General features: G+C 38.4%; 1 protein-coding gene across 1 annotated transcript in view; it reads right to left on the reverse strand.

The window, feature by feature from the left end:
- The window catches only part of CHD1 (chromodomain helicase DNA binding protein 1), a gene marked incomplete in the record, with an annotated part of 628,386 nt that overhangs the window by 178,895 nt on the left and 438,881 nt on the right, over positions 1-10,610 (reverse strand).

Genomic DNA, 10,610 nt, shown 5'->3' on the forward strand with positions numbered 1-10,610 from the left:
TGTGGTGCCCAGTGCATATTTAAATACGCTTTTAAAACAGCTATAGCTTTTATTAGAAGCTTTTTTGCTAATACAGTACATGTATATTGCAAAAATGCTTCTATTCAAAACTGAAATGCATCCATGTAGATTCCAATTTTGTCTGGAATGTCCCTTTAAAGGGATTCTAAACCCACATTTCTTTCATGTAATTAGCAAGAGTCCATGAGCTAGTGACGTATGGGATATACATTCCTACCAGGAGGGGCAAAGTTTCCCAAACCTTAAAATGCCTATAAATACACCCCTCACCACACCCACAATTCAGTTTTACAAACTTTGCCTCCGATGGAGGTGGTGAAGTAAGTTTGTGCTAGATTCTACGTTGATATGCGCTCCGCAGCAAGTTGGAGCCCGGTTTTCCTCTCAGCGTGCAGTGAATGTCAGAGGGATGTGAGGAGAGTATTGCCTATTTGAATGCAGTGATCTCCTTCTACGGGGTCTATTTCATAGGTTCTCTGTTATCGGTCGTAGAGATTCATCTCTTACCTCCCTTTTCAGATCGACGATATACTCTTATATATACCATTACCTCTGCTGATTCTCGTTTCAGTACTGGTTTGGCTTTCTACAAACATGTAGATGAGTGTCCTGGGGTAAGTAAATCTTATTTTCTGTGACACTCTAAGCTATGGTTGGGCACTTTGTTTATAAAGTTCTAAATATATGTATTCAAACATTTATTTGCCTTGACTCAGAATGTTCAACTTTCCTTATTTTTCAGACAGTCAGTTTCATATTTGGGATAATGCATTTGAATTAATCATTTTTTCTTACCTTCAAAAATTTGACTCTTTTTTTTTCCTGTGGGCTGTTAGGCTCGCGGGGGCTGAAAATGCTTCATTTTATTGCGTCATTCTTGGCGCGGACTTTTTTGGCGCAAAAAATTCTTTTCCGTTTCCGGCGTCATACGTGTCGCCGGAAGTTGCGTCATTTTTTGACGTTATTTTGCGCCAAAAATGTCGGCGTTCCGGATGTGGCGTCATTTTTGGCGCCAAAAGCATTTAGGCGCCAAATAATGTGGGCATCTTATTTGGCGCTAAAAAATAAGCGCGTCGCTTTTGTCTCCACATTATTTAAGTCTTATTTTTTCATTGCTTCTGGTTGCTAGAAGCTTGTTCTTTGGCATTTTTTTCCCATTCCTGAAACTGTCATTTAAGGAATTTGATCAATTTTGCTTTATATGTTGTTTTTTCTCTTACATATTGCAAGATGTCTCACGTTGCATCTGAGTCAGAAGATACTACAGGAAAATCGCTGTCTAGTGCTGGAGCTATCAAGCTAAGTGTATCTGCTATAATATTTGGTATCTGTTTCTCCAGCTGTTGTTTGTATTGCATGTCATGACAAACTTATTAATGCAGATAAAATTTCCTTTAGTACTGTTACATTACCTGTTGCTGTTCCGTCAACATCTAATTTTCAGAGTGTTCCTGATAAACATAAGAGATTTTATTTTTTAAATCCATTAAGAAGGCTATGTCTGTTATTTCTCCTTCTAGTTTACATAAGTCTTTTAAAACTTCGTTTTTTTCAGATGAATTTTTAAATGAACATCATCATTCTGATACTGATAATGGTTCTTCTGGTTCAGAGGTTTCTGTCTCAGAGGTTGATGCTGATAAATCTTTGTATTTGTTCAAGATGGAATTTATTCGTTCTTTATTTAAAGAAGTATTAATTGCATTAGAAATAGAGGATTCTGGTCCTCTTGATACTAAATCTAAACGTTTAATTAATGGTTTTAAATCTCCTGTAGTTATCCCAGAAGTGATTAATCTCCCTGATGCTATTTCTGAAGTAATTTCCAGGGAATGGAATAATTTGGGTAATTCTTTTACTCCTTCTAAACGTTTAAGCAATTATATCCTGTGCCATCTGACAGATTAGAGTTTTTTTGGGACAAAATCCCTAAGGTTATGGGGCTGTCTCTACTCCTGCTAAATGTGCTACTATTCCTACGGTAGATAGTAATTCATTTTAAGGATCCTTTAGATAGGAAAATTGAATCCTTTCTAAGAAAAGCTTACTTATGTTCAGGTAATCTTCTTAGACCTGCTATATTTTTAGCGGAGGTTGCTGCAGCTTCAACTTTTTGGTTAGAAGCTTTAGCGCAACAAGTAACAGATCATAATTTTATAGCATTATTATTATTCTATAACATGCTAATAATTTTATTGGTGATACCATCTTTTGATATCATTAGAGTTGATGTCAGGTATATGTCTCTAGCTATTTTAGCTAGAAAAGTTTTATGGATTAAACTTGGAATGCTGATATGTCTTCTAAGTCAATTTTGCTTTCCTTTTCTTTCCAGGGTAATAAATTATTATTTCAACTGTTTCTGGAAGGAAGGGAACTTTTTTACCAAAGGATAAAAAAATCTAAGGTAAATTTAGATCTAATAATCATTTTTTTTCGTTCCTTTCCTCACAATAAGGAACAAAAGCCTGATCCTTCATCCTCAGGAGCGGTATCAGTTTGGAAACTATTTCCAGTTTGGAATATATCCAAGCCTTATAGAAAACCTATAGCCAGCTCCTAAGTACCCATGAAGGTGCGGACCTTATTCCAGCTCAGCTGGTATGGGGCAGATTACGTTTTCTTCAAAGAAATTTTGATCAATTCCGTTCTCAATTTCTGGTTTTAGAACATTGTTTCAGAAAGGTACAGCATTGGCTTCAGCTAAGGCCTCCTGCTAAGAGATTTTTTTCTTTCCCGTGTCCCAGTTAACACAGCAAAGGCTCAGCATTTCTGAAATGTGTTTCAGATCTAGAGTTGACTGGAGTAATTATGCCAGTTCCAGTTCTGGAACAGGGGCTGGGGTTTTATTCAAATCTCTTCATTGTACCAAAGAAGGTCAATTCCTTCAGACCAGTTCCGGATCTATCAATATTGAATCGTTTTGTAAGGATACCAACATTCAGTTTCTGTAGGACTGTCCTGCCTTTTGTTTAGCAAGGGCATTATATGTCCACAATAGATTTACAGGACGCATATCTGCATATTCCGATTCATCCAGATCACTTTTAGTGTCTGAGATTCTCTTTTTAGACAAGCATTACCAGTTTTGTGGCTCTACCGTTTGGCCTAGCCTCAGTTCCAAGAATTTTTTTCAAAGATTCTCGGTGCCCTTCTTTCTGTAATCAGAGAACAGGGTTTTGGTATTTCCTTATTGGACGATATCTGGGTACTTGCTCAGTCTTCTCATTTTCGAAGAATCTCATATGAATCGACTTGTGTTGTTTCTTCAAGTTCATGGTTGGAGGATCAATTTACCAATCAGTTCATTGATTCCTCAGACAAGGGTAACCTTTTTAGGTTTCTAGTATAGATTCAGTGTCTATGACTCTGTCCTTGTCAGACAAGAGAAGTTTAACATTGATTTCAGCTTGTCAAAACCTTCAGTCACAATCATTCCCTTTGGTAGCCTTATGCATGGAAATTTTAGGTCTTAGGACTGCCGCATCAGATGCGATCTCCTTTGCTCATTTTCACATGCGACCTCTTCAGCTCTGTATGCTGAACCAATGGTGCAGGGATTACTCAAAGATATCTCACTTAATATCTTTAAACCGATTATACGACACTCTGACATGGTGGACAGATCACCATCGTTTAGTTCAGGGGGCTTCTTTGTTCTTCCGACCTGGACTATAATCTCAACAGATGCAAGTCTTACAGGTTGGGGAGCTGTGTGGGGGTATCTGACGGCACAAGGGGTTTGGGAATCTCAGGAGGTGAGATTTCCGATCAATATTTTGGAACTCCGTGCAATTTCAGAGCTCTTCAGTCTTGGCCTCTTCTGAAGAGAGAGTTGTTCATTTGTTTTCAGATAGACAATGTCACAACTGTGGCATACATCAATCATCAAGGAGGGACTCACAGTCCTCTGGCTATGAAAGAAGTATCTCGAATTTTGGTTTGGGCGGAATCCAGCTCCTGTCTAATCTCTGCGGTTCATATCCCAGGTATGGACAATTGGAAAGCGGATTATCTCAGTCGCCAAACGTTGCACCTGGGCGAATGGTCTTCACCCAGAGGTATTTCCTCAGATTGTTCAAATGTGGGAACTCCCAGAAATAGATCTGATGGCTTCTCATCTAAACAAGAAACTTCCCTGGTATCTGTCCGGATCCAGGGATCCTCGGGCGGCGGCAGTTGAGGCATTATCTCTTCCTTAAAAGTGTCATCCTGCCTATATCTTTCCGCCTCTAGTTCTTCTTCCAAGGGTATTCTCCAATATTCTAAGGAATGCTCGTTTGTCCTGCTGGTAGCTCCAGCATGGCCTCACAGGTTTTGGTATGCGGATCTTGTCCGGATGTCCTCTTGCCAGCTGTGGACTCTTCCGTTAAGACCAGTCTTCTGTCTCAAGGTTCTTTTTTCCATCAGGATCTCAAAACCTTAATTTTAAGGTGTGGAGTTTGAACGCTTGATTCTTGGTCAAAGAGGTTTCTCTGACTCTGTGATTGATACTATGAGACAGGCTCGTAAATCTGTATCTAGAGAGATATATTATAGAGTCTGGAAGACTTATATTTCTTCAGGATGGTTTAGATAAAGGTTTGTCCGCAAGTTTCTTGAAAGACAAATCTCTGCTCTTTCTGTTCTTTTTCACAGAAGGATTGCTAATCTTCCTGATATTCATTGTTTTGTACAAGCTTTGGTTCGTATAAAACCTGTCATTAAGTCAATTTCTCCTCCTTGGAGTTTGAATTTGGTTCTGGGGGCTCTTCAAGCGCCTCCTTTTGAACCCATGCATTCTTTGGTCATTATATTACTTTCTTGGAAAGTTTTGTTTCTTTTGGCCATCTCTTCTGCCAGAAGAGTCTCTGAATTATCTACTCTTTTTTGTGAGTCTCCTTTTCTGATTTTGCATCAGGATAAGGCGGTGCTGCGAACTTCTTTTGAATTTTTTACCTTAGGTTGTGAATTCTAACAACATTAGTAGAGAAATTGTGGTTCCTTCATTATGTCCTAATCCTATGAATTCTAAGGAGAAATCATTGCATTCTTTGGATGCTGTTAGAGCTTTGTAATATTATGTTGAAGCTATTAAGTCTTTCTGAAAGACTTCTAGTCTATTTGTCATCTTTTCCGGTTCTAGAAAAGATCAGAAAGCTTCTGCCATTTCTTTGGCATCTTGGTTGAAATCTTTATTTCATCATGCCTATGTTGAGTCGGGTAACACTCCGCCTCAAAGGATTACAGCTCATTCTACTAGGTTAGTTTCTACTTCCTGGGCGTTTAAGAATGAAGCTTCGGTTGATCAGATTTACAAAACAGCAAATTGGTCCTCTTTGCATACTTTTACTAAATTCTACCATTTTGATGTGTTTTCTTCTTCTGAAGCAGTTTTTGGTAGAAACGTACTTCAGGCAGTGGTTTCAGTTTGAATCTTCTGCTTATGTTTTTTCATTAAAAATTTTATTCTGGGTGTGGATTATTTTCAGCAGGAATTGGCTGTCTTTATTTTATCCCTCCCTCTCTAGTGACTCTTGTGTGGAAAGATCCACATCTTGGGTAATCATTATCCCATACGTCACTAGCTCATGGACTCTTGCTAATTACATGAAAGAAAACATAATTTATGTAAGAACTTACCTGATAAATTCATTTCTTTCATATTAGCAAGAGTCCATGAGGCCCGCCCTTTTTTGTGGTGGTTTTGATTTTTTTGTATAAAGCACAATTATTCCAATTCCTTATTTTATATGCTTTCGCACTTTTTTCTTATCACCCCACTTCTTGGCTATTCGTTAAACTGAATTGTGGGTGTGGTGAGGGGTGTATTTATAGGCATTTTAAGGTTTGAGAAACTTTGCCCCTCCTGGTAGGAATGTATATCCCATACGTCACTAGCTCATGGACTCTTGCTAATATGAAAGAAATTAATTTATCAGGTAAGTTCTTACATAAATTATGTTTTTTTATTTCATGATTCAGATAGAGCATGCAATTTAAAGCAACTTCCTAATTTATTTGTATTATTTTTTCTTCGTTTGTTGCTATCTTTATTTGAAAAAGCATGAATCTAAAATTAGGAGCCGGACCATTTTTGTTTCAGCACCCTGGGTAGCGCTTGCTGATTCTTGGCTTAATTTTTATTAATCTTTTTTTCCTTTTTTCTTCTCCTATAGGTGGATATTGACCAGGAATTATAAGGCACTTAGCAAAGGTTCCAAGGGCAGTACATCAGGATTTTTAAACGTTATGATGGAACTCAAGAAGTGTTGTAACCATTGCTACCTCATTAAGCCACCAGAAGATAATGAATTTTACAACCGACAAGAAGCTTTACAAGTAAGTTGAGATGGTTCTGCCAGTTTTGTAAAATGCTGATTGGGATGAAATCCTGTGATGTTATATAGATATTTTTTTCATACAGGTGGTGAGAGTCCACAATCCATTACTCCTAGGAATTACTCTTCTCTACCACTAGGAGGAGGCAAAGATTCCAAAACCCCAAGAGCCCCATAAAACCTGTCACACGTACCTCAGTCTTTACTTTGTAGAATGAGGATGTGAATTTGATTCTTCAGTGTCACGAAAACCTCAGGATTTAGCTAAGAAGGGGTTAATTATGTGTAGCTTTAACTCAAAACCGTTATTTGTTTTCAAGAAGAATTGTAACTTGTGTTTTCTTTGAACTGCCAGGAGTTTCCTAAAAAGCCCCACCAAGTGTTATTGTGTATGCATTGAGTCATAAAGCCACTCAAGCTCTTAGTTTCAGAAAATACACAGGAAAGGGTTTATGGCTTAGGCTGTCAATAGAATACATGATGTAAAACAGGCCCTTCATTACAAAAACTGACCAGGTCACTGAAAGGACATTGGTATATTATGTACATATGTGTGTTAAAACTGTTATAACCTTAAAGGAAGGTAAATATGACAACCTATGGCATATTTGATATCAAACCGATTCTCCCAATAAAACTAAAAGGTTCTAGATATGTAAATATAGAAATGTCTTACCTAGCAGGACTTATAATGGATTGTATAATTTCAGGCAAGAAATTAGTCTATTGAAGGTCATAAAGACAGGGGGGTTTTCTTAGCCTTCCCAGGAGGGTGTGGTCAAGCAACTTGATCTAAGGGAAAAAAAGTATAAGGGTCTTGGGTGTTAACACTGAAATTGTTCATTCTACATGGGAGGCTGCTTGCTACAGCGTGAGTGACAACTTTTCTTCTTGCCCATCTCCCTGGGGGCAGACTCATAAGCTAGTGAAGTATTAGGTCTGTTATTTTTCTCCTTTTTATTTTAAAACACTGTTTGCGTGTGTAATTTTATTTGTAACAACTTTTTATTAATAATGCATTGTGCATAATATTTTTGGCATAATAAATAATTCCTTTATTAAGTTTGGCCTTTGTCTAATAATTGAACCACGTTACTGAAAGAGACTGGAATATTAGAACTGTATAATTTAGGTTATTTTCTGCTAAATTGTATTTCTAGAGTTAATGTGTAAAGTCTGGGTTTTTTCTTAGGATTTTCCCTTTAATAAATTTTAAGTGGTGTCAGTATTGGAGCTATAGGATTGATAGTTTATTGTGGGTGGCATTAAAAGGGAGTTTTGGGCATTTCTCTTACGTCTAGTACAGACTAAGGGAGTGTGGTTAACCCTTGCACCCACTAAACTGAATCACAGGCTTGCCTGGTGTGGCTAGATTGTGACCTATTGGTGACAGAAAAAGGGGGCTGATAACCCTTTCTGTGCCAAATAAGTGACTGGCGCAGGGTTCGATAACCTTGGTCCGTCACATTCAGATAAAGGGGTTTTCAGTCTTTGAGGCCCAGTTTCCCCTCATAGTACAGAATTTGTCAGAGGAATCTACATGGGGAATAGTCTGATTCTTTTTTTCACCTGATTGGGAAATTTTAATAAACCTTCCATAATAGGTCGCAGGGACTTGTTTTTTGCCTCCCTTTATGGATCTACAATATACTCCTAAATCTTAACCTCTGCTGATATGTTTCAGTACTGGTTTGTCTGTCTGCTTATTTGCTGGTGAATTAGTGTCTATTGATAAGTATCATTGGTTAAAATTTTAGATATTCTATAGCTATGTTATGGGCACTTTTTAGTTTGTATTTATATTTGCTTATGTATATGGCCCTGGGAGTGAATCCTTTACACTATCCCCCTTGCTGTTTTGTGTGCATCTGCTTTATTTTGGTGCTTGAATTTTGCATGTTAGCCTTTAGGTTTCCGTGCATCGGGTTAGCGCATGTCTCCTTAGTCTTATTATAGTTCTTTTGCATGTCAGCTGGTTTATGCACGTTGGGTTATTGCATGTTTGTCCTTGACTATGTGCACGTCTGGTTTTGATGCGCTAAAATCCTTATAACTTTTATAACTTATAACTATAAGTTTTCTCTTGTTAAGTGTAGTCAGTCCACGGGTCATCCATTACTTATGGGATTATATCTCTTCCCCAACAGGAAGTTGCAAGAGGATCACCCAAGCAGAGCTGCTATATAGCTCCTCCCCTCGCATGTCATATCCAGTCATTCTCTTGCAACCTAACTAAAGATAGGTCGTTGTGAGAGGTCTGTGGTGTTTTTAAACTTAGTTTATTTCTTCAATCAAAAGTTTGTTATTTTAAATGGCACCGGAGTGTGCTGTTTGTTTCTCAGGCAGCATTAGAAGAAGAATCTGCCTGCGTTTTCTATGATCTTAGCAGACGTAACTAAGATCCACTGGCTGTTCCCGCACATTCTGAGGAGTGAGGTAACTTCAGAAAAGGGGAATAGCATGCAGGGTCCCCCTGCAAACGAGGTATGTGCAGTAAATTATTTTTCTAAGCAATGGAATTGACTGAGAAATTACTGCTGATACCAATGTAATGTAAGTTCAGCCTTAAATGCAGTGGTAGCGACTGGTATTAGGCTGATGAGTGTGTGTACACTGAAGTATTTTTCTAGGGAATGGAATTTGACTCAGAAAATACTGTTAATACTGAAGTAATGTATGAGCCTTAACTGCAGTAAAAGCGACTGGTAGCAGGCTTATTAATAACACTTCATAACTTTTAAAATGTATGTTCAAAATGTTTACTGGCATGTTAATCGTTTTTTTGTGAGGTACTTGGTGATAAAACTTATTGGGGCATGATTTTTACCACATGGCTAACTTTTGTTTCTGCATAGAAACAGTTAACTGAGCTTCCCACTGTTGTAATATGAGTGGGAGGGGCCTATTTTAGCGCTTTTTTGCGCAGTAAAAATTCAGTCACAATCTTCCTACTTCATCCTCCATGATCCAGGACGTCTCTAGAGAGCTCAGGGGTCTTCAAAATTCATTTTGAGGGAGGTAATCAGTCACAGCAGACCTGTGACAGTGTGTTTGACTGATAAAAACGTTAATTATTAAATTGTTATCCGTTTTTGGGTATTAAGGGGTTAATCATCCATTTGCTGGTGGGTGCAATCCTTTGCTAACTTAATACATTTACTGTGAAAATTTGGTTGCTATAACTATTTGGTTCATTGTTATTTCAACTGTGACAGCTTTTTGTGCTTCTTAAAGGCACAGTAGCGTTTTTTATATTGCTTGTAAATTTATTTGAAAAGTATTTTCCAAGCTTGCTAGTCTCATTGCTAGTCTGTTTAAACATGTCTGACACAGATGAATCTGTTTGTTCACTATGTATGAAGGCCAATGTGGAGCACCATAGAAAGTTGTGTACTAAATGCATTGATGTAACTTTAAATAAAAGTCAGTCTTTACATGTAAAGAAATTATCACCAGACAACGAGGGGGAAGTTATGCCGACTAACTCTCCTCACGTGTCAGTACCTTCGCCTCCCGCTCAGGAGGTGCGTGATTTTGTGGCGCCAAGTACATCAGGGAGGCCCTTACAAATCATTTTGCAAGACATGGCTACTGTTATGACAGAAGTATTATCTAAATTGCCAGAATTAAGAGGCAAGCATGATAGCTCTGGGTTAAGGACAGAGCGCGCTGATGATGTGAGAGCCATGTCCGATACTGCGTCACAATTTGCAGAACATGAAGACGGAGAGCTTCATTCTGTGGGTGACGGATCTGATCCAGGGAGACTGGATTCAGAGATTTCTAATTTTAAATTTAAGCTTGAGAACCTCCGCATACTGCTAGGGGAGGTATTAGCGGCTCTGAATGATTGTAACACGGTTGCAATTCCAGTAAAATTATGTAGGTTGGATAGATACTATGCGGTACCGGTGTGTACTGACGTGTTTCCTATACCTAAAAGGCTTACAGAGATTATTAGCAAGGAGTGGGATAGACCCGGTGTGCCTTTTTCCCCTCCTCCCATATTTAGGAAAATGTTTCCTATAGACGCCACCACACGAGACTTATGGCAGACGGTCCCTAAGGTGGAGGGAGCAGTTTCTACTTTAGCTAAGCGTACCACTATCCCGGTGGAGGATAGTTGTGCCTTTTCAGATCCAATGGATAAAAAATTAGGTTACCTTAAGAAAATGTTTGTTCAACAAGGTTTTATCTTACAGCCCCTTGCATGCATTGCGCCTGTCACTGCTGCGGCGGCATTCTGGTTTGAGTCTCTGGAAGAGGCCA

Source organism: Bombina bombina, chromosome 2, assembly GCF_027579735.1.
Source record: "Bombina bombina isolate aBomBom1 chromosome 2, aBomBom1.pri, whole genome shotgun sequence".
NCBI classification, from domain to species: domain Eukaryota; kingdom Metazoa; phylum Chordata; class Amphibia; order Anura; family Bombinatoridae; genus Bombina; species Bombina bombina.